The sequence below is a fragment of the Alligator mississippiensis genome, chromosome 8 (assembly GCF_030867095.1).
Source record: "Alligator mississippiensis isolate rAllMis1 chromosome 8, rAllMis1, whole genome shotgun sequence".
Lineage (NCBI taxonomy): Eukaryota > Metazoa > Chordata > Crocodylia > Alligatoridae > Alligator > Alligator mississippiensis.
This window is the reverse complement of record NC_081831.1, coordinates 914,261-937,002: the sequence shown is the minus strand read 5'-3', so window position 1 is coordinate 937,002 and position 22,742 is coordinate 914,261. Positions and strand designations below refer to the sequence as shown.

Sequence of the window (22,742 nt, the reverse complement as noted above, 5' to 3'; positions counted from 1 at the left end):
AGCGATATAACGCTGCGGGGAGGGGGCAGTCCTGGTGCTCAGACCCTGGTCCAGAGTGTGGGCGCCTGGCTTGGTGCCTCGACCCCCAGCTCTGGTGGGGGGAAGCTCCCGGGGTGACCCTGATGGCTGGGCAAGCGCCCTGCCTTTACACCTTCCAAGCGGAGGCTGGGTCTGCAGGAGGCTGTGCACAGCTGGCCTGGCTTTGCTGTTGTACAGGGGGTGCGTGCCCGGGGAGGCGTGACAGAGCCGGGTGCTGGCTGGGTTGGCTCCAGCAGGCTCAACCATCCTGGGGGGCCTGCACAGCCGGCATCTCGCCCCGGTAGCGGGGAGAGCCCTGTCGCCAGCCCCACAGGCTGGACGACTCAAGCCGTGCTGCCTCCAGACGCCGCCAGCTGCTGTCGTGCAGCGTGGCCGGCCCACGGCTCCGGTGCCTGTTCTGTGTCCCTCCCGCCCTGTTTCTGCGCCCCTTTCCTGTTCCCATCGCTGTTTCTCCGCGTCAAGCCCTGCACCATGTCGGCCTCCTCCATGGCTCGTTATCTCCGCCGGGACTCGCTCTCCCATATCTCTGCTTTGCTCCGCGCTGGGCATGAAGCCGCGCTGCTGGCCGTGGCCTGATAGCACGGACAGGGCTTCCCATGAGATGGAGCACGTTGCTGGAGTCTGACTGGGTGGCCTTACGCGGGGTTACTGAGAGAGGCTATAACCCCGCTCCCCGGGGCCAGGGCAGGTGTAGCACCGTGCGCAGGAGTCTGCATCTGGCACCTGATGGGATGGATCTGTTGCCTGTAACCGCTCTCTCAGCCTGTTTCCAAGGCATCCCAGAGACTGAAGCCTGCGGCCCAGATGTGCAGAGCCCAGGAGCAGGCCTGTGCAGCAAACCCACATCCCCTTGCAGCCAGGGTGCCGTGTCTTGCCCCAGCATGGGTTGTGCCGGGGGAGGATATGTCCAGGGCTGGGGTCCTGCTGGCACCTCTGAGCCCTCCCTGCCTCTCCCCACATCCTGTTGCTGGGACCTGGGCTTGCATGGGACACCCCTGCTTCTCCAGCCTGGGGGCCAAGCAGCTCTGCTCAGCTGCATCCTTCCTCCCTTGTGACCTCCTGGATCTCATCCCCTGCCCAGAGCAGCGTGTTGGGAGGTGGCGAGTGGACAGGAGGGTGAGGCACGGAGGGCCATGCCACGAGGCCGTGGCGGAGCTGCGAGGAGGACCCAGGCATCCTCTCCCCACATCCCTCCAGCTATAGGCATGACCGTGGGGAGGGCAGTGTCCTTCAGAGGCAGCCAGGTCGCAGAGCACCGGCCTCACCTGATGAAGTTAAGTCAGTGTTGAGCCAGCGAGGATGCTCTCCTCTGTTCTTTACTTAATCCGTAGCCCAGAAATCCTCCAATTATTTCATCTGTTCAATACAGATGAAATTAATTACCCAGGGAACTGGCCAAGAAGTTGCATTTCTAATGCTCCTTATCACATAATCACATCTGCCCAGTGCTTTCCTGAGCAGCCGCAGCCGCAGCGCCCGGGACGGCTCGCAGCCGTCATTAAATGCTGAGCTGCCTCCCCCATTAATCCGGATCGTGCCGACCCAGGCCAGGTGGAGGGGGCTGCAGAGACGCTGCTCGCTGCAGATAGTTCCCTTGGATGCAGCTGCATCCAGCTGGTGACCCCCCCCACGGGGCTGAGCCCGTGCATTCCCCCCTCTCACTTCTGCAAACCTGGCCAGACCCCCCTTCACGGGTGCTGGGCTCCCCAAGCCCAGGGAAGAAGTCGGCTGGGGGAGGAAGAAGAGCCAGGCTGGGAAGGGCAGTGAGCAGGGGCGCTGGTTGGCATTGGTGGAGCCCGCGCCCAGGGCGTTGCAGTCCACGCGAGAGAGGGAGCAGGGGAGCCCAAAGTGGACCCCGCGCTCAGTCCCCCTGCTGCAGGATAGTGCCCCTGTGCTGCATTTAACCCCCTGTTGTCTGTGATGCTGTGGGTCTTGATGTGGCCTCCCTGGAAGGACGTTCCCTGCTCCTGGGAACTGCGAGGGCACTGATGGGGATGCGCCGGGGTGCATGGTGCGGGGAAGGCGGGAGCCCTGCGCATCTCCTGGGGTGTTGCTGGGGGTGCGGGGGGACTCGGCCTCCAGCTGGCCCTAAAAACAGCCCAGCTACCCCCACAAGCCGGGTGCGAGGGGCTCAGTGCAGGTGCCCTGGGAGAGCCCTCGGTTCCCAGCCAGTCTCCTGCCTGTCTGGGTTTGTCTCCAGCGCTGGCAGCCGGACAGGTCGCCAGGCCCTTTTTGGCAGGGGCGGCGGTGCGGTTCTGTGCCCAGCCGGCAGCCCACGCGCCGGCCTCGCCGCTCCTGGCCCTGACAACCTGGAGGGAGATGCTCCAGCTGCTGCTTTATTACCTGGTAACGATGTTACCCGGGGAGCTGCCAGGTGACGCATGTGGATGCTGCTCCTGGCGCGGCGGAGAGCCTGTGCTGCAGGGCTCCTCCGGCCCTGGCTGAGCCGTGGCGGAGAATACAGCAGCTGCTGCCCCTGCTTTGGCTTCGATGATTTTCATAGCTTGAGTGAAGAGTGCAGGTGGATCATAAAGCACCGTGGGAGCAAGGAGAGCCTGCCCTCACCTCTGCCCGCCCGGGGGTGGGAGCCCTCTAGCACGGGTGGCTGCAGCTGCTGCCCAGCGCTGGGATTCCCTCGCTGCCCCGGGGCGGGTGACTCACGGCTGCAGCTGGGCTGTCGACTAAGCAGGGACCTGGCAGGGCCAGTCCTGGGCTGCAGGGCGAATCCCAGCCAGCCATGCCCGCACTTGGATGAAATCCTGCCAGCGGCTCTGAAAACTCACAGCCCTGCCCAGAGCAAAGTGGTCTCCAGGGCCGGGGCAGCGTGTGGGCACAGCTCCTGGATCTCCACCCCCTCCCATGCACGCGCAGGTCCTGCCAATGCAAGGAGGTTGCAGGCTGCTGGACGTGCCAGGCAGCCTGGCACGGCGTAGGGGCTCTGGGACTCCGGGAGCAGGAGAAGGAGCGTCGTTCCCTCCCTGCCTCCTCTCTGCATTTGGAGGTGCAATGTAGGGTAGTGGGGGTTGGGCCCAGGGCTCCTGGGCTCTTTCCAGGTCCTGTTGGATCGTCGCATCCCTCCACCTGCCTGTGCCTCCATTTCCTCCTCTCTAAGAAAAGGGAAAGCAGTCAATTAAAAGGATTACAAGCTGAGGAGGGCAGGGACTGCAGGGGCAGACGGGTGCTGAACCCAGGGCCGCCAGGCAAGGGGAAATGCAGGGAGAGGAGAGAGGAGCATGATTTCCCTGGGACTTATCCAGTTAGAGGAATTAACTGTTTGATTAACTACACTTCAAACCAAGCAAGAAATCCACCAGGCAGCCTCACCGGCGGGGACGCAGCACTTGGCACCGCTCAGCCTCTCCTTGCTGTGGGTGCCCGTGTACGCGGCGCGGGCTGGCGGCCAGGGCCTGGTAATTGGATGCAGGTTGTGTTCCCTGCACTTCTGTGCGGGCCGGGAGGAGGCTTATCCCAGGCCTGCTCTCTCCACTTGCTCGGGCTCTCGTGCTTGGGGGCAGAAGGCTGGGAGCTTATCCCCTCTTGACCAGCTCCTTCTAGGGCCTTTCTTGTCACCAGATAAAGTGAGCCAGGTGCGGGAAGCTTTGCATGCAGCCAGCTGGCAGAGGGCAGGGCTGGTAGCGCAGGATGTGCCTCGGAGGGAAGGAGCCCAGCATCCGTGCAAGAAGCTCGTGCACCTGCACTGGCCTGTGATGTCTCCGTGGCACCTGCTTGTTGGCCACGGATGCACGGGGGGGGCCCAGCAGTGGTGCCCAAAGGCCCCCGCTCCCGGCTACCTTAGCACAAAGGGGTCAGTGGGCAGGTGCCGCCCCGGTGTGAAGCCTCCACACTGCCACCTCGGCAGCTCTGGGTGCTGCTGGGATGGGCTGAGGTTGGGCTGGGCGTCCCAGGGGAAGGAGGAGACTGAGCCACGTCCCTGGGATCTCAGGGGTGTTGGCTTGGCTGACGTGCCCCCTGCAAGGGCACGTGGCAGAGGGGCTGGGGCAGATGTACAGCACTTAATCCTTCGCTTGCCGTTACCGTAGGTCCCGAGTTGTCGTAAGGGCCATGAGGGTGGTTCTCTGCCAGCATTTCCTTTAGCTTATGCCACCAAGTGGGGCCTGATGTGGGCTCCCCTGATGGCAGGGGGAAGGTGGAGAGCTGCGATGGCTGCTTCCAGCTGCCGGATACGGCTGTATTTGTCATTCTGCTCTGTCCGGGGTTTCGGGTGTGAGATCTGGGGCCGGGCTGAGCTCTCTGCTGCTTGCGTAGCCCCCAGCTCCGTGGAGCCAACCTGAGTGCAAGCCTTCAGCATCAATGTGACCCTCTTGGGTCGTGTTTGGCTCCATCCCTGGGACTGCAGCCGCAGCGAGAGATCGGGAAGGGACGTGTGCGGTGCGGCGTCTCCCTGCGCGGGCTGGAAGAGACCGGCCAGCCCAGAGGCCTTTTGGCAAGACTAGAGAAAGCACGTGGCCACGGGGCTGCTCTGAGAGAGACCCCCGTGACGGTGGGGGAACGTGGGCCTGGCGGCCCCGGGGGAAGCATATGGGCAGACCCCAAGGGCAGCTCCTTTCCTTGCCCATAGGAGCCGGGGGCACGGGAGCTGGACTAGCTTTCAGGGACCCACGACAGCAGTGCACAGCATGTGCTCCAGGTCTCGGGCCCAGCTCTGTGCATGGGGGTGCAGCCAAAAGCACGTGGAAGCTGATTTCCAGGCTGCGCCATGCAGTCATCCTTAGGGAGCATATCCCATCCATCCCCACCTAGCTTGGCTTATTTCCCCTGTAGTGCAGGGCCCTCGTGCTTGCTCCGGCACACCCGGGAGCACGCTCAGATTTGGCTGCTATGACGTCCCTGTTGTAGTACAAATATCCCACAACCCAAGTGTCGGAGTCAGCGCTTCCCAGGTGTCGCAAGGAGCAGGAGGGAAGATGTGTCCCCTTGCTGGTGCAGGAGGCCTGGGGCGGTGATCGGAGAATCGCAGGGAATAAGGGTGGGAAGGCACCTCAGGGGGTCACGTCTAGTCCAACCCCTGCCCCAAGCAGGACCAGCCCCAGCTACATCATCCCAGACAAGGCTTGGTCTACCAGGTCTGAAACCTCCAAGGATGGAGCTGCCACAGCCTCTCTGGGCAGCCTGCTCCAGTGTTTTACCACTGTCCTTGTGAGAGTTTTTCCTAATATCCAACCTCAACTTCCCTTGCTGCAGCCTGAGCCCGTTGCTCCTTGTCCTGGCATCTGCCCCCACTGAGACCAGCCCAGCTCCATCCTCTTTGCAGCCCCCCTGCCGGGAGGGGAAGGCTGCTATTCAATCCCCCTCGGTCTTCCCTTCTGCAGACTCAATCAGCCCATTTCCCTCGGCCTCTCCTCACCAGCCCTGTCCCCCAAACCATTTTCGCTGCCCTCCACTGGACTCTCTCCAGTTTGTCCACATCCTTTCTGCAGTGGGGGCCACAGCTGGACACATGAGATGAGTCCCACGGGTGAGGGGGACACCAGTGGTACGGTTCAGGTCGGCCTCGTGGCACCGTCCCCTGCCAGGGAGTGAAACGTCTCCCTGTTTCTGCGCACTCTGCAACGTTCCCGTCCTGCCGTGCTGGGGCGGGGAGGGGGATCCCAGTGCTCCCCCCACGTGACTTCGTTAGGGAGACGGAGACAAATTCTGCCGCCGACCGAGAAAGCCTCCTTAGTTGCATTAACAAGCTGAAATCTGATGGAAAAGACGGATAAACTCCGTCCTCCCTGCATCGCTCACCCAAGACACCGTCCCCCTTGCCACAATTAGACAAACCCACATTGAAAGCATCATTTATAACGGCCCAAAATAATAGCAAGCGGTTTGGCCGGGAGGGAGGGGGAAATGGAAGTGAGAGCTGCCTTTAATCTTTCATCCTTCGCCTTCTTCCTCCCCTCCCTTGGCAGCCCTAGTATTTTGCTTTGTCTCCTCCAGGTGACTAATCATTAGGCTAATTAGTGGCTAATCAATGTTTAATTAAAACTTAGCTGTTAATTACAGGAAGTGCTACTGCAATTTGGGTATAAAATATTATTTAAATGCCTTTTTCAAGGCCGGCGTCTGAGTCAGCGATAAAGGGAGGCGCGGGGCTGGGGCAGTCCCTTTGCCGCGTTTCCCGGCGGTCTGCCCCGGTCTCGGCTCCCCAGGCTGCAGGGGACGGGTGCAGGGGAGATACCGCCACACCTGGGGTGGGTTTCGGCCCAGGTGGGTCGACTGCCCCGGCAGGGGCGAGAGACCCCCTTCTTCTAGGCCTGGTGCAGTTAGAGGGTGGAGGCCTGTGCCTTGCCTTGCGGGCAGGCTGACCCCTGCCAGAGTCGACAAACACCCCCAGTGCGAGGGTCTTGGCTACACAATTTATGGTAGCGGGGGATTGCTCTTGGGCTTTGCCTCCTGGGGGCCCCGTGCAGGCGCTAGCCCTGTGCCCCTGTGCTCAGCCCACCCGTGGCGGGAGCGGGAGCAGGGGCAGGGGCAGGGGCAGGGGCAGGGTCGTGGTGCGCCTTTCGTGCTGCACGAGGCTGGGAGGTTTCCAGGGAGGCTGCTCGCCTGCCTGGCACGTTGCTGCCTGGCGTTAATCCTGCTGCAGCTTCTCCCCTGCCGGCGGGGAACGTGGCTGTGGAGGGTCGGTTTGGCCTCTGGGTGCAGGGAGGAGCCGAGCGGGTTGGCAGGCCCCTGGTCCACGCCTGCCCGCTGCCCCTTCTCTCCGGGAGGGGCTGGTTTTGTGGCCCGGTCCCCTTCCCCAGCTTGGATACAGCAGGGTTTGCAGCGGGGAGGGAGTTACCATAGCAATAGGAGTCCCAGTTTCCACAGGCAGCCTTTCCAGACTGAACTGGCTCCTGCCTGCCCTGGGGGCAGCGCTGAGTGAGAGCCGGCCCGAGGGGTCGTGCTCCGTGGCTCGAAGCTTGCCCGAAGTCCGGAGTGGGAAGAGGGGGTGGAGGAAGGCAGGGGATGGCTGGGACATCCCTGGCCCGTGCTGCGTTTGGCTGCAACCAGTGCTCACTGGATGTCTTGGCGCCCATTCGCCTTTGCTGTGCATGCCCAGTGCAGCCCTACTGTCTCGCGGTCAGCATGAGGCTCCTTGGTTGTGTTCCTGAGAGCCCCGGCTGCCCAGGAGAGCTCCTTCCCCTTGGCAAGCTCAGGGGAGCAGTTGCCTGCTGCTAATTCAGGCTCTTCTGCACTTTCCCATCACGGCTGCACCAGTGCTGCCAGCACATGGTGCCTTTTGGCTTCGTCTGCAGCATCGGAAGGGGCTGTGGTCCACGGGGCAGTGGCTTGGGGTGCCCTGTGACATGAAGGGAGCGCATAGGACATGGCTGCGTTGGATCCAGTGCTAATAGAGGCACGACCAGCCCCTGCCCTGCTCTGTCGCTGTGGGGCCAGGAGAGCGGAGCAGAGCTCGGAGAGGCATTGTGTGGAGGGGCAGCCCGTTCCCCGCCGCGGGCTCCGCATTTGTCTTGCCGTAGTTTCTGTGGAGATGGGCTCTTTTGTCTTGCAGCGCTTGCTCGCGGCTGCTGCTCCGCCCGGGCTGGCATGCCGTGGCATTGCCCCGCTCACGGCCAACACGGTGATGGGGAAGGGGAGGCCAACGTGCCCGCTCAGGGCGGTGTGGCTCCCGTCGCATGCCCCCAGCGCTGCGTGGGTGGGTGTTGGTCTCTCTCCTGTTCCAGCAAATGTGCAATGGGCTCGGCCCGCTGCTTCGTCCTCGTTCCACCGCTCGGAGCAGGATCCCACCCCGCCGCTGACTGAGCCCAGGGCTGCCCGGAGGCAGGAAGAAGGGCTGAAAAATGCACGGCACAACACGGGCCCCTTGAATCTTTGCTTGGAGAACAGCATCTTCCTCGCCTCGTAGTGCCAGTTGGCACAGACGCTGGACCCCGTCCCAGCTGCCAGGTCCCGTGGGAGAAACACGGCCAGCAGTTGCACCCGGCGGCTCCTACTGCCCTTTGTATGGGGGCCGGGCTCCTTCGCCTTCGGCATCCCCAGTGCAGGGGCAGGACCTCGACAATCTCCCGGCCATGGGCTTCCCCAGCTCTTGTCCACCCACAGACCGCTGTATCGCCAGGCTGGGCCTTCGGTTCCCGTCTGCCGCTGGGAAGTGGGGAGAGGAACCAGTGGATGTTTTCTCTCTGCCTTTCAAGCATCTTCCTATGAGCCTGGTAGGAATTTGCCCAGCGGGTCCCAACGGCAGCGATGCCCCCGTGCTCGGGCAGCGTTTGCACCGCCCCAGCTCCCAAGGACTCCCCCATCCTCCAGCCTCCCCTTCCATCTCGAACCGGAGCACGTTCTAGCAGCACGTTGCGGGGCCGCTAAGGGACCCCGGCTCATGCTTTCTCCTGCTCTCGCTCCATCTCTGTGGGAATTTCGGGCCAGAGAGCGGGAAGGGAGGAGGTCTCTGGTTTCTTCTGTCTTGGTCCCTCCTTGTCTCTTGACCTTCTCTCTTCCTCCCATTGCAGGCAGCTGCTACCTGGGCCCTTCCCGCCCGGGGTTGAGACAGGATGTTTGCCCTATTGCTTGCAAGTGTAGCGCTCCGTTTGGCGGAGCGGGGTCTCGGGCTGCCCCTTCCCTTCAGGAAGAGCCGGGCCTGAGCGGCAGGACTTGTGATCAGCCTGAGGGTTGGTTTTGTTGGCTCACTTGACGGCACAAAGTTAGTTTTTGGAAATCCTCCGTGTCTCTCCCTGCTAGTTAGGGAGGGATGTTGACAACAGCCCAGGGTTTGAGAGTTTGGCAGTGACAGTGCACGGAACGGGAGCTAAGTTTAGAAATAATTGCTTTGTCTTGTGCCGAGGTATTAGCGCTCGCTCGCTGGCAGTGGCAGGAATTAGCTGAAGCTGCCGGTGCCACGGAAGTTGCATCGCTTTCATGTCTGCGAGATGGAGAGACGTTATCAGGGCGAAGGGGGGAGAGAGGAGCAGGTAGCCACGGGGGCAGGCCATGCGGATCGGCTCTGGCGCGGCAACATGATCTGGAAGGTTTCTCTCCAGGGTCATCCCGTCTGTTGGGCTTCGAGCAACCGAATGGGACTGTTGCCCTGGGGAAGGTGCCGTGGTGTGCCTGTCTCTCAAGCAGCCCACGTCCCAGCACATTTGTGCAGTGTTGGGCACATGGGGCTGGGCGCTGGATGAGCCACGTCCCTGCCATGCACCCGCTGCCTGGCCCCAGGCATTTTCCCATCTGTGCTGCATCTGTGCCCAGCATCGGCAATGCACGGCTGTCAGGACCAGGCGGGGTCCTCTGCTCAACCCCTGCCTTGTACAGACTGCTGATTTCCACCCGGCGACTCCTGTCCTCTTGTTGAGGCAGGGCCCAGCTTTCCGTGGGGCGCCCTTGGGGTAGCGTCTCTGGGGCCAGCTGCAGGGTGAGCAGGAGAGTCGCTTGGCTTTAGAGGCCTGAGTAAAGGACCAGGGAAAAATCATCCCCCCCCCCCCACACCAGGCTTGCAAATGCCCAGGAAGCATGGGAGCGCGCCGGGGCACTGCCTTACCAGTAAAGCGGGCTCGGTTATGCCGATGGAGCAGGGCACAGTCCATCTGTGGGGTTGAGGAGAGCTATGGCAGGGGGAGGCTGGCAGGAGCGGCTGGAGAAGATGCTCCCAGTTTAAGGGGAGGATAATTTCCTAGCCGCACTTCCAGGAGGCTGAGGCAGGGCCTGATTTCCAGCAGGGAAGCCTTCCAAGGAGAGCGTTGCAAGGGCATCCTTGCAATAAACGGGTGAATGACAAATTGCTCCCGTGTGAGGGGCGTGGAGCATCCCCCGGCGATGCCCTCGGCCCCAGGGTGTGTTAGCACGTCTGGTGCACGGCTGACAGCCTGGGCATCTCCCCGAGCCCAGCAGGGCAAGAGCAGCTGTCAGCCTTGGGAAGAGACAGCGAGGAGGGTGAGTAGCAAGGGGGTGGGGTGGAAAGGCAGAGGAAAATGCAGATGCCTGCCTGAAAAACAGCAGCTTGGTGGAAGCGGAAGACCCCAGCCAGGCTGCCTGGGTCTGGGGAAGGGCTGCAGTGGGTCCTAGCAGAGCTGCTGTAGGGCTGTGGCTGCGGGCTGGCCGGGGAAGCGGCTGATGGCTTTTAACCGTAGCAAACACAACCTCATCTAATCTGCTTCTAAAAATCATTAGGCAGCTTAAAAGTAGCTGGGCAAAGAGCTGGAATGCAATTAAAGGGATGCAGGGATTCCAGGTAATGACAGCATCGGGGCAAGGGCGTGCAGTTCAATTGTAGCCTGGGGAGGCTGGGGGAGACGGGCCAGGCAGACGCCCCCCCTGTGCCCCGCACCCTGTTCCGGGCACCGACGCTCAGTCAGGATGCACGCGGTCCAGGGAAGAGCTACAAAGCCAGCCAAGGGGCTGGGCCGGATCCCTGCAACCCGGGCGCATCTGCAGAGCAGGAGGCTGGGACGGCTTTGCTGCTGCGCAGATGGTGCCAGCAAAGGAAGAGCGCGGGGGTTATTGCCACAGCAAGGCGGCGGTGGGATGCCAGAGCTGTTTGGCCCCGGGCTGTGGGCTGGATTCAGCACCAGATTGTGGCGGGGGGATAGGACAGCTGCAGCGCGCTGGATGCGGGGTTCGTGGCACCCAGGTGAGGGCCTCTCCCTGGAGCTCCAGAACCAGGGGCAGGCCCGGGGCTGCCTGCGGAGACTGGGGTCCCTGGTCTTTGAGCCTGGGGACTCGCACGGGCTGGGCACAGGGCCGGCCACAGCCAGCTGCAGCCCCCTGCGACGGGGCCAGACGTGAAAGGTAACCTCAGGTGTGGGGAAGGAAGAGATCTCCGACGAGGCAGGGAGCTCTCGGCTATTAAATCCATCCAGAATATTAAATGATTTCCTCTTCAGTGAGCCCAGTAAATTTAATTAGCTCTTGCTTCCCCGATAGAGTTGTCTCTCTTCCTGAAGCGTTGCATTTGGAACGAGGGGGAACGCGGCTCGTAGGCTAAGCGCCGCTGGCTTCTGCCAGGGACCAAGGGATTGCCACATGCCACGGGGCCTCCGGGAGCTCTCCCCGGGCTGCCACCAGCCCCTCGGCTGCCCGGGAACAGGCAGCGTGATGGATTCAGGCTCCCAGCACCCCTTGTCCTGCCCCCGGTGCCAGCTAGGAAGGGGATTCTGCAACGCGGGTGCAAAGGGGTGGCCAAGAGCTCAGCCCAGGATGCAGCTTCATCCTGTCCCTGGCTTAGCCGGGATGCGCTAGCGCCAGCCGAGCTGGGGCACAGCTCTGAGCAAGGCCCACGTCTGTCGGGCTGCTTGTCTCGGTCCAGGCACCGCATCCTGAGCCCATCCTGCAGCCTGGGATTTGGACAACGAGACCTAAACTCCCGAGTGCTCGGTGAAAATGGTTTGCTGCCGCCACTTTTTTAATTTTATTTTTAATTTGTGAAACTTCAGAGCAAAGGGGGAAAAAAAATCTCTTCCTGATGGAAGAGGCTAATAGAAGGTTATAAATGTGTCCCTGGCATGGTTCATTAGCCGCGATGACATATTGAGAGCTATGAACGGTATGATACCAGCAAATCAATTTAAAATTTAATCTGAGGGAGAACGCGGGGAGGGTGGATCATGAAACATGTTACCAAACATTTCTTATCAGAATAAATAGAGCAGCTTCCCCGACACAACGCTGACTCCGCCTGGCTGCTGTGCAAAGCCAAACATTAAATAAATACGAAGCTACCTGATTTACCAGTGATTAATTTGCATAATTAGTGTGTGTCACATCCCTACCCCAAGGTGCGGTGGAAGCCTCCTGCCTGGAGCGGGCTCTCGGAGGGCTCGGTCTGAAGACCAGCCCATAGCCGTGCCGAGAGATAAGGCTGCCTAACGCTTCCCATTCCGGGACCCTGTTTTCAGAGGCTTATCGCTGCCAACCTCGGCCCGTTCCAGCTGAACCCGTCCAGCTGGAGGCCTGGGTCTCTGCCTCTTTTTGGAAAGTCTCCGCGAGAAGGACTCCGCTCTTTCCAAGAAGGTCGCTAAGGGCGCTTCCTTCAGCTGTGCTGTTGCAAAGCCAGGAGGTGCACCCTTGCCTTGGGGCAGGGACTTGAGTTTTGGCAGGGGTCAGGGATTTGCCTTTTGCTGCCCAAGTTGGGCTGCGTCCTCAGCACGTGGAAAAGCCGGGGTTGCACCTACCTCACAGGGGCTTGTCGGAGGCTGATGGTATCATCTTGTAGTCTGCCCCACCACCCCAGCTCCTGCATGCCAATCACGCCGTGCCATGCGATGCCTGAGCATGCCCCATCCTGGGCCTGCTGGCCTGGCCACAGCCTTTTTTGCAATTGCTCTCCGGGATGTTGTGGCACTGGATACGAAGACAGGGTAGGGAGACCGGCTCTGCTCTTCGCCTTGCCCCCCATGGCCTGGGGAAATCCCATGCAGAAGGCTGAGATGGGGAGATGCTGCAGGGATGGAGCCAGGAGCCCAGAGAGGGGTGGATGGGGCTGGCGTGGCGGGGGCAGGAGTGTGGTTGCAGGGGGGTTGGCCATTATAACCTGCTTCCCGGGTCTGCGATGCAAACGCGTGTTCTCATGCCCCCGCGCCTCTGCTGTCAGCAAAGGGCTGAGACGCCCGTCAGCAGCTCCCCTCTAGGGCTGGTCCACTGGAGAGAGAACAACCTCCTGCTGTGACCCGATCCCCTGTGACTGGCATGGCAGGGGTGCCTGCTGTGGCTCTGAAGGTCCCAGCCTGGCCGGTGCAGGGAATCGAGAGGGTCACCCTTTGGCCTGTAATTTCCTCGCTATGCTCAGGCTGCTGAAGGAGGTGATGCCTGGCGGGGGGTGTCAGTGCCCCGTGTGCGTAGCCCCCCTGCTCCGTCCTGGCCACGCTGAGATGGAAGAGCAGCACGTGCTTTTTGCACTGCTCCCTCCGCCAGAGGTGAGCAGCCGTGGCAAGCCCACGGGGTGCCGCGGTGCCGCCAAAACGTAAATACAGCTAATGTTTTAAAACATGTCACCGCCGTTGTGGGCAGCGCCGGTAGCTTGCTTGCGCTCTGTCTAATGGGTATCAGATTGTGCTTGCAATCTCAGCATTGTTTGAGTAATTGACTGGCGCAGAGCAACGTTCGCTGATTTAATAAGTTTGTTAGTATAATAAAGGTTCAGGGTTTGGCTGCTAATGTGCAGCAACAATTACATTTTAGATTTGCTCGTTATGTTGCATAACTTAACGACACCATGCATCATCAAGTATCTTTGAAAAAGCATTATTTCCTGGCACACTTGCGTGGCACTTTGCTTGGTCTCATGCATGGGAGAGGGCTTTGCACGCTGGACCTGCTCAGGGCTTGGCTTTCGGCTCTTGTTCCCAGGGCTGCATGTGCTGGAGCTCTCCCACCCTGGCCAAAGAGCCTGGGCCACGCTGTGCCGTGCTGCTCGGCCGTGGGCTGAGGGCACAGAGAAAGCTCCTCTGGATGTTATTAGGTGCTGGTGAGACACTGCCAGCATTGGAGCGGAGGCGACAGCCTGCACTCTCGAACCCCATGCGGACAGGTTGGTTTGGTGCCCAGGGCTGGGGTCTGGAAGCTGTGCCTGCATGGCCTGGAGCTGAATTTGGCTCCTGGCATTCCTGGTGCACTGAGGTCTCAGCCAAGACAGCCCTTTCTTTACATGCCAGCACGCGACCAAGTGAAGGTAGCAATACCGGGCTACATCAGGCCGAGGGGTGAGTGCGTGGGCTCTCTGCTCGTGGGGCGAGAAGCCGGGGGCTCCGAAGAGGCAGTCCCATTACTGTTTGCTTTGCACCTACCCTGGTTTCCCCCCTGGAGCCTGCGGGGAATTAGCGGTGCTTGCAGGGGGGCTGCACATAGCCAGGGCAGGGCTGTGGGCTGCAGCGCACCCCAGGGCAGCTTGCCAGGGGACTCTGACACCTGTGATCTACGTCTGTGGCAGCATCCGGTCCCCATGTGCTGGGCCCTTTCCAGAGAGCTCCCGGCCTGAGCCGATAAACGGCCTGCCACCGGCAAGAAAAGGGGACGCGAAGCTCTAACAACAGACAGAGCAGTCACCCTCAACGCCCCCCTTTGGCACCGGTGCTGGCCGTCTCTCGGGAGGCATGCGGGGAGCAGCTGGAGAGCCGGCCACGTGGCTGCGCAGAGGGGCCGTGGGCAGGGTGATGGGAGGTGATGGAAGGGGCTGAGAGGGAGGGCAGAGAGGTGCCTGGCCCTGGAGGAGAGAACAAACAGCGTGATTTCAGGGGGGTTAGGGAAGGGGAAGGCAGTGGAGGGAGCGTGTTCCCTGCCTGGAGGACACCTCACTTTCCAGCGGCATGGGATCGGCGCGCTTCCTTCCAGGGAACAGCACAATTTGCTTGGCTGCAAAGCTCAGCTCCAGCCCCCCTGTGTTGCCCGTTGCCGATGTTATAAGGGACCTGAGAGGCACAAAATTACAGACAACGAGGGGAAGAAGGATGCTCAGGAAGTCGCACCTAGTCCAACCACCTGCTCACAGCAGGACCAGCCCCATCTCCGTCATCCCAGCCGTGGCTTTGTCTACCTGGTCTTAGACACCTCCAAGGATGGAGACTGCACGGCCCTGGTTATCTGCATGTGGGCTGAGGGCATAAACTGCTCGGCGACTATCCTGTGTGTGCCTCATCCTCCGCTTTGCACGCCGGTTCACTGCCTGCTAACGGTAGCGGGAACTAAGCGGACTCCCTTGAACTGCCCCAGCACCGGGGAAGGAAGCAGAAGCAGCTGTTGAGGGGCTGCTACAAGCCCAGGAGCTGGGCTGTGCCAGGCCTGAGCGTGCTGGATCAGCCTCTTTCCAGGCCCAGGCTGTACCCTGAAATGGACTCCACTGAATCCCCAAAGGGACTGGAGCTGGTTTGTGAAAAACCCAATGTCTTCATGTAGTTTTTGCTTGGTTTAACTCCCTAGTTTTCCACACGCTGTGCAGCACAGTTATGCAAACAGTTAGGAGTCGGAGGCTCTTGTTTCCGTGTCCTGACAGGACTGGGAGATGAGTCCAAGGCAGGGGTTTCTGGTGTAATTGCTCTCCAGCACCGGAGCCTCTGCAGAAGCAGGTTGCCTGGTCGAACTCCATTTTGTGCAAGGATTCACAGGAGGGAAAGAAAGGGATGTGAACTGAAGGCTAAAGAGGCAGCTGAAGTGACTTGACTTAAACGTACGAGACCAGCCCCAGGAGTTGCCCTGCCGTGTCCACACAGGCCGTTTACGGGAGTCTGGGTTGAGGGCAACGTGCCGTGGCAGCGAGACCCGTGGGGATGCGGCTGTCCAGCTGCAGGCAGCGCCGTGCAGACCCGGGTGATGTGGTCCTGCTGCCTCCTCTGCGGGTCGGGAGCCTGGGATGGAGCTGGGGGCCACGGCTGGTTATTTTTGTCACCCTCCGATTCCAGCTGCCTCTGCCGAGGGGAACGTGCTTGCAAGTTAAAGGTGGTTGAACCCCTGTGCCCAGGCAGCGTGGAAGGGACGAAGCTGCCTGGTTTCCCTGAGCAATGCTTATTGCCAGGGATGGCTTTGCAAAAAGAGCCAGTCTGCGATGGTTGGTGGCTTGGTTTTTTTTCTAGCTGCTTCTCCTTCCCCAACTGCCTCTTACTCACTCCCTATTATTATCATCCCTCTTCTCCTCCTCCAGCTCCTCTCCCACAGCTCGTTCCACCTGCTCTTCCTACTCCAAATCCGCACGCGTGGCCTGTTTTCCAAAGAGGCTGCCCTGCTCCGGGTCCTGCGGGAGGGGAGGGTGGGAGCCCTGGGGCCGCATGGGCCTCCCCCCCCCCCCCGTGCTGAAGCCCAGGGTTGCCTAGCAATCCCATGCCACCGCCGAGCTGCGGCTGCTGCTGGCTTCCCTGCATCCCCGCGAGCACGCGCGCGCCTCCGGCCTCGCCAGGCTCCCTGCGCGAGGGGGTGCTGCTCTCGTGCGTTTGCACGCACCTGTCAGCGGGGTCCACCCTGCCGGCTCTGCCAAGCCACGCGGGCTCTAGGCCCTGCTGCCTGGGGCAGCCTCAGCCCCAGAGCAGGGCCACGTGGGCTGAGCTCTCCCACTCCGGGTCCTGAGGATTTTGGGGTGCTGCTGGGGGGCACATTGACCTGTCACTTGGGCAAGGCTGCCCAAATGCCAGGTCGACGTGCCCGGGTCAGGCTGGCATTAGGGCCCTCTCCCGTGCAGCGAAGACACGCGGGGCCAAGCCTGCCCCGTCCCTTCAGGCTCCGAGCGGGGCAGGGGCAGGGGCAGGGGCAGTTCTTCCCCTCCAGGAGCCTGGCTGCGGCCGGAGCGGGGGAAGCCGCGTGCCGCCCGCCCGCCCCTCCGTGTGCGGGGCCGCCCCTCCCTCTCTCCCTCCCTCCCCCGGCGGCGGGGGGCCGGGCGTGCGGGCTCGCCGGCTCGGGCGCAGCCGCCTGCTTTGCTCCCCAGCCCGCAGCCGGAGCAGCGCGGAGCCGCCGCCGCCGCCGCCGGGCTGCCCCGGGCGTCGCTGCGCGGGGGATGCGGGGCCCCGGGGCTCCCGCCGCCGGCACCTGCGAGCGCGTGAGTCACCCCGCCCGGCGGCCGGGCACGGGCCGGGGCGGCGCCCATCTTCCCGCGGGGTGCGGGCACCGGCGAGCCCCCCTTTCCCAAGGCTTGTCGGCACCGGCGAGCCCCCTTGTCCCAGGTCTACAGGCACCGGGGAGCCCCCTTCCCTCCGGGCTTGCAGTCGCCGGCGAGCCCCCTTTCCCAAGGCTTGCAGGCAGCGGGGAGCCCCCTTTCCTCCGGGTCTGCAGGCACTGGGGAGCCCCCTTTCCTCCGGGTCTGCAGGCACCGGGGAGCCCCCTTTCCCAAGGCTTGCAGGCACCGGGGAGCCCCCTCGTCCCGGGTCTGTAGGCACCGGGGAGCCCCCTCCCTCCGGGTCTGCAGGCACCGGCGAGCCCCCTTTCCCAAGGCTTGAAGGCACCGGGGAGCCCCCTCGTCCCGGGTCTGTAGGCACCGGGGAGCCCCCTTCCCTCCGGGTCTGCAGGCACCGGCGAGCCCCCTCGTCCCGGGTCTGCAGGCAGCGGGGAGCCGCCTCGTGCCGGGGTGGCCGGGCCGGGCCGGGCCGGGCTGGAGGATGAGTCGGGGGGCGGTGGTGCGCGGAGTTCGCGGCGCGCGGGGTAGCCCGGGCTGGGCTGGGCTGGGCTGGGCCGGGCCGGGCTGGGCTGCAGGCGGGGCGGTGGGAGGCTGCCCGCGGGGTGGGCTCCGCGGAGGGGGAGCCCGGTGCCTGCAGCACGCGGGCCCCGGGCCGGGGCGAGGTGGCTGTGCGCGGAGCCCCGTCGCTGCCGGGCCGGGCGCTCCGCAGGCGGGTCGCGAGCAGCAGCTGCTCGTTACACGAGGGAGGTAATGCATTTTTTAAGAAGGCCTGTCTGCTTTGGGTCTTGGCTTTAATGAATGGATGGAAGCTGCCTATTAATAATGACATCTTTTCAAGTAGGAATCTGCAGCATTTTATTTGTCTGCAAAAAAAAAAAAAAATCCAGCAGAACTCCTCATTAAGTTTACATTACGGATTCTTAGCGGATGTCTTAATTAGGCGCTGTTGTTAACGGGGAATATTACGCTAATTAAAATCACACCCTCCAGGTGAACATAAATCCGAAAGAAAAAGTTGCATGAAGTGCAGGCTGATTAAAAGGCAGAGAAAAGTGCGTGGGGGGGCGGGGTGTCAGAGAGAGGCCCCTTGTCCTGTGGGCGCCTCTGACGGGGAAACGGGGGTCTGGGGTGTGAGGGGACTCGGCGGCCGTGGCCCTGCGCTGGGGTGGGGGCTTGGGGCTGCCAGCACCCTCCTCCTCTCCCCTGCTGGGAGGAAGCATCTGCCTCTAGGAATTGTTGGAAGCTGCAGCTTCTTCCCAAAACGCTGCTGTTGGGAAAAGGGAGGACGCCTTTCCTGAGCCGCTCGTTTTATTTATGCTGCGCATGTAAATGCAGGGCGTGCTTGTGGAGCTGTCCACGGATCTGCGGGCTGTCAGAGGGAAAGCAGGGCACGCATGGCTCTCCATCCAAACCTCGGAGCGTAGGCACTGGAAATAAACAGATCTGCTGGAAGTGGCAGGCGCATTAGAAATGCAAGACCCCCTTCCTTCCCCCTTCTGCTTGGCGCTCGGTGCAGATGGTGAAGGATGCCAGGCCGGGCACCCGGAGGCATGTTAGCTGGGGAACAGCCAGGAGGCCGGGGCCGGTGCAGATGCAGGGGCGAGGGGTGAAGTCCCCTGCTCCAGGCCCGGCGTCGGGGTGCGGGGAGAGGCAGGAGCCGCGTGGGCCTGGAGAAGAGCCGCGCAGGCTTGCTCGGTGCGTGGCGGGGAGGGGAGCGGGGTGCGTGGGGGACACAGGGATTTCTCCGCTTCTCACTCCAGTGAGCATGACATTACTGACATTGACTATTTTCAGTCGCTTTTCATAAAGGTTTGCAGCTCGCTCGCTGCCTTTGTGAAAGCCTGGCCTTGGGCAGGCGTGATTTCCTGCTGCTTTGTTTTGTCTCCTCATCACTGATGTGTTCCTGGCCTTTCTCTAGGGAGCAGTGGATAAAAAGTCTGGGGGAGGGGGGGAGCGGGGCAGGCAGAACCTGGGAATCATTGTAGCTCGCTGTGTATTTTGGGAAGCTTCAAACCCTCCGTCAGGCAATGCCTGCTTTCTTCCGTTTGCTCTCCGCGCCGGCTGCCGGGGATTTTCTAGGGCACCCCAGGACTTGTGGCTTGTTTTGCAGCGCTCCAAAGGGGTGCGCTGCTAATCCTGCTTTGCATGAGACTTGCACCCTGGGGCTGCGGGCGAGCTTGAGGTCTCGTCGCGCTGGGTGCTGTACAAAGGGAGGTGAAGCCCGTCTCTTCCCCAAAGAGCTTCCTGGCCTTGAGGCTAAAATGGTTGGTAGGTGATAAAACCCAGCGGAGCTGAACATGGAGGCTGTTTTCCTTGTGTAACAAACACAGAAAACGCCTGAAGCTCACAACTTTTGTGGCGAGCTGCTGGCATTGGGGAGGATGCTGGCAGGAAGGCTGTAAAGGACTGGGCCAGCTGCTGGGAGCCTTGGAGGGGCTCTGCTTGGATGTGATTTGGAGGGGACAGAGCTCTAGGGCTTTTTTTTTTCCTCCTAAAAAGATCCCTGCTTTGTACAAAATAAATGCTCCAAATGCAGGGGGAGAAGCACAGGCCAGGCTCAGGGAGACTCCAATGCTCAGCCCCGGCCAGGGGCTGGCTACAGAGCAGTGTCCCCGGGGCAGAGACGCACGGAGCCGTTCGCTCTCGGCAGAGGGTCCGTGGCTTGGGGGCTCGCAGGTGAGTAAAGGCTGATTGTGACGAAGATCCGGATGAAACGGGGCAGGTGGCAGGCCAGCGTCAGGAGACATCGAGCTGCAGGGCTCGGCGTACAAGCTGGTTAGGAATGAATCCAGGGACCCACGTGCCTGAGGCTTGAGGATGTGCTGAACCGCCCAGTCCCCTGGGAGGCTGCATGGGTGCAAGGCGAGGGCAGCTGAGATAAAGGCTCCCTCCCTCCTTGTGGGGAATTGCACAATGCAACGCAGCTGGGCTTTCCTTTGCTTTTCGCTCCCCACCCTCCAGTGACGAGAGGGAAGCTGGCAGATGCTGGGGCCGGGCAGGTGAGCTCCACAAGCGGTGCTGATAGGGGTAGGGGACCCCCGGGAGCATGGGCGGGTCTAGGAATTTGAAAAGGGGGTGCAGGTGCGTGCATGTAACTTGGTGCATTTTTTTTCTCCAGATAGAAAGAAACTAGAATCTGTATTAATATGCTAGGGCTGTATTAATCCGATTATGATGGAAGAGCAAACAATATAACTTTTTTGGAATGTGCGGTGATTTGCTATATCATATCTTGAGCATAAAAATGCAGGGAAGTAGGAAGATGATAATAATCAAGTCGTTAGAATTAAATGTACGTCTCTTATTCAGATTCATTAAGCCAAACCCAGCCTCTCTGAGCATCTTGACAGCGCATGCAGCATTTCACTGACGATTATTTCTACATCTGAGTTAGCGTTCAACATGGCCGGTCCGCTGAGATGCTCTTCACCCGGTGTTGAATGAAGCCAGGTCTCCGGCAAGGATTGCTCATGAGAGGTTGAGTGGATCGGCAGTACGGTTGAGAGCTGTTGGACAAGGTGACTTGCGGACGGGCCCTTGATGCTTGTGAGTTTGTCCGGCAGCTCTCCCGACGATACAGCTGGTCCGATAAGTGCGCTGCAAGAAGTCTTCCAGAACAGGGACTAGCAGCCTGATCAGCTAAGATGTGCAAGCGCAGCTGCGGCGTGGAGCAGGAGTCAAAGGAGGGGGTGTGCATCTGGGCCACCGCATCCCTCTGCATCTGCCCTTGCCTGTGAGCTTAAGGTGCCCACCTCTGGGCAACCTGCACCCTTGGAGCCCTTCCCCAGACCTTTCCCTTTGCCAGGGCCCAGGCTGTGCCTGCAGACAACCTGTCTACACCAGGGCTGTGGGAATAGGTGCCGTCCTGGACTTCCCGAGCACCGTCTGTGCTCCGGCACCCGTTGCTGTGCTGTGAGAGCCCTGGGCACCACCACTGTGTCCTGCATCCTCCTCGTGGGGCCGCTGCGGCTGCTGCTTTTTGGGGCTTCTCCGTGATCGGTCCCTGGCTTTCCTGCCGAGTGCCGTGCGAGCTGTTTGCTCTCCCCGTGGCAGTGGGTGTCTGGGCAGTTTTAGTGCTCGCATGGGGGTCTTGTTAGCAAAGCCCCCTCGGAGCGCGGGGCAGGGTTGCCCTGCGCCAAGAGGCCCCAGGCTCAGGTCCCTGCAGTGGCACGTGGCGGGGCGTCCTCCGTGGAGGCGTCTCGTGCCCGAGGCAGCTCCTCCCGCGGGGGGTTGTTTACTCCTTTGGCGCGCGGATACGGATTCCTAAGTGCATGCATTTACTAGATTGGTTTGTCATCGCAATTTTTCGAGCGGATCAGCTGACGGGAGATAAATGCCCTTGAAGGTTACTCGAGATAATAAAAGGCAGGAGGGAAGTTCCTTAATTTATCCGAGCTCATTTTTAATTTAGGGTTTGGTGGGGCGAGTTTGCAGTAAGTAATTTGGGCGTGCTGGTGAGCTGCGGGAGGGACGTGGGGGATTGATGGGCGAGGGCTGCCGCCGCCGCGGGGGCGCAGGTGCCTGCGGAGGGGTGGGCGTGCGTGCGTGCACCCATCGTGAACGGGGCTCTTGCTGGTCGACCATGGGTGCTGTCGGGGCTTGGCAGGGGCCTGCCCTTTCCTTTGCTGGAGTATCTCAAAGCACTGTATAGATGGGGGGGGGTTATGACAGAGGCCAAATTGGCCCATGGTCCCCCTCAGGCTGCTCTGGAGCAGGCCAAGGGGCTGGTCCTCCCCCAGAGGAGGGATCGGTGCATGCTGTAGGATGTGAGACGGGCATGGGCCGGGGAGAGGACACGAGCCAGGTCAGCGTCTTGCAAGAATCCCTGCACGGCTGCGATCCCCAGCAGCCCCGAGCATCTGTGCGAGGCGCGTTGGTGCTGGGGGTGCCCATCTCTTGGCCCTGCTGCGTGCCTCTTTGCACGCAGCATCACGCTTCGTTTCCCCAGCCGCTTCGTTAGCACAGCCGTGGCTCCGCGAGGCCTGGGTGGTAACCACGCTTCTTATTCTTTCAGCTGGAGGAACGGAGGGCCAGGAAGGCAGGTGACTTCCCCAAGGCCCCCGAGTGAGTCAGAGTCCCTGCTGGGAGGTAACGGTGACCTGCAACGGACTGGTTTTTCACAGGGGCCCGTGTGCCATTGTGCGCCTCGGTGATGGTACGAGGAGCGTGGAAGGCACGCGGGTCCGTGCGAGGTGCGTGCCAGGCCCATTGCAATCCCACTCCTGGCAGCCTTGAAGCTTGGGCGGTTGCAGGGATAGCAGGGCTTGCAGGTGTCTCCAGGCGCAGGTTGGCAGTCGGCAGCAAAGTTTCCCTTCCTCTGAAGGGTTCATCAGTGCCCAACTTGCGGCGCGGTTCGGCTCCGGCCCCGTTGCAGCCAGCCCGAATGCCTGTCCCTTCCCCTCCCTCCTGATCCTAATCGCATCCCCATTTCGGGAGTCCTGCGGTCTTCTAGCATCTGCCGGGGACCTGCATTTCCAACGAGCAGATGGACGAGAGGTCTCTCTCGTGCCTCTTTTATCTGTCATGAAAAAGGATGGCCCTCCCTTCCCCCGCCGCTGGCTGTGCCCCCTCTTGCAGCCCTTCTTTAAAGCCAAGACTCTCCTGGCTCCGGTCTTTTGGGAAGCTACTGATCCCTGTCACCTCCTGGCCCTGCCCCTGGAGGCTGAGCTACCTGGGTGATGCAGGGAGAGGTGGGAGGTCTGGTTATATCCTCTGCCTTTCCACGCTCCCCCCCAGCCGGAGGCACTGGGGCCCTGTAGCAGGAGCTCCCTGGGCTTTCCTGGCTGGGCTCGAGCTCTGCTCCTCCGTCCATCACGGATGGGAGACTTCGGTGTTTCTGTTATTTATAGCCGTGGTACGGAGCCATGTCGCTGCCTGCGAGGTATGTGTGAGCGCTGCTTAGGCTGTAGAGAACAGCACATCCCTTGCCCGGGGCAGCTGTGCGGGAGGAAACGAATGAGCCGGCCGGGGGCCGGTGCCCCAGCCCTGGGGGGAGCTGGGGGCGGCGCGCTGCTTTGCATTCTGCATTGGCTCCCTTCCCCGAGCCGGCGGCTGCTTGTCAGCGGAGTGCGGCATCTCCATCACTCAGAAACAGAAGTCGGGTCAATCGCTGGAGCCGCCTGGTCGGAGAGCCCAGGCTGCGCCCCCTGCCCGTGCCCTGGGGGTGTCG

At 61.6% G+C, this 22,742-nt stretch overlaps 1 protein-coding gene across 6 annotated transcripts in view; it reads left to right on the top strand.

The window, feature by feature from the left end:
* RBFOX3 (RNA binding fox-1 homolog 3) overlaps window positions 1-22,742 on the top strand; it is a 200,936-nt gene that overhangs the window by 34,209 nt on the left and 143,985 nt on the right. Inside the window, exon 1 of one of the 6 annotated variants that reach the window (XM_059731944.1) lies at window positions 16,395-16,498. The exons of 4 other annotated variants lie outside the window; for them this stretch is intronic. The gene's annotated coding sequence lies outside the window, so the exon portion shown is untranslated. Of the gene's footprint in view, window positions 1-16,394; window positions 16,499-22,343; window positions 22,455-22,742 lie in introns of those variants that run through there. One more of the 6 variants, XM_059731945.1, reaches the window with a different exon arrangement.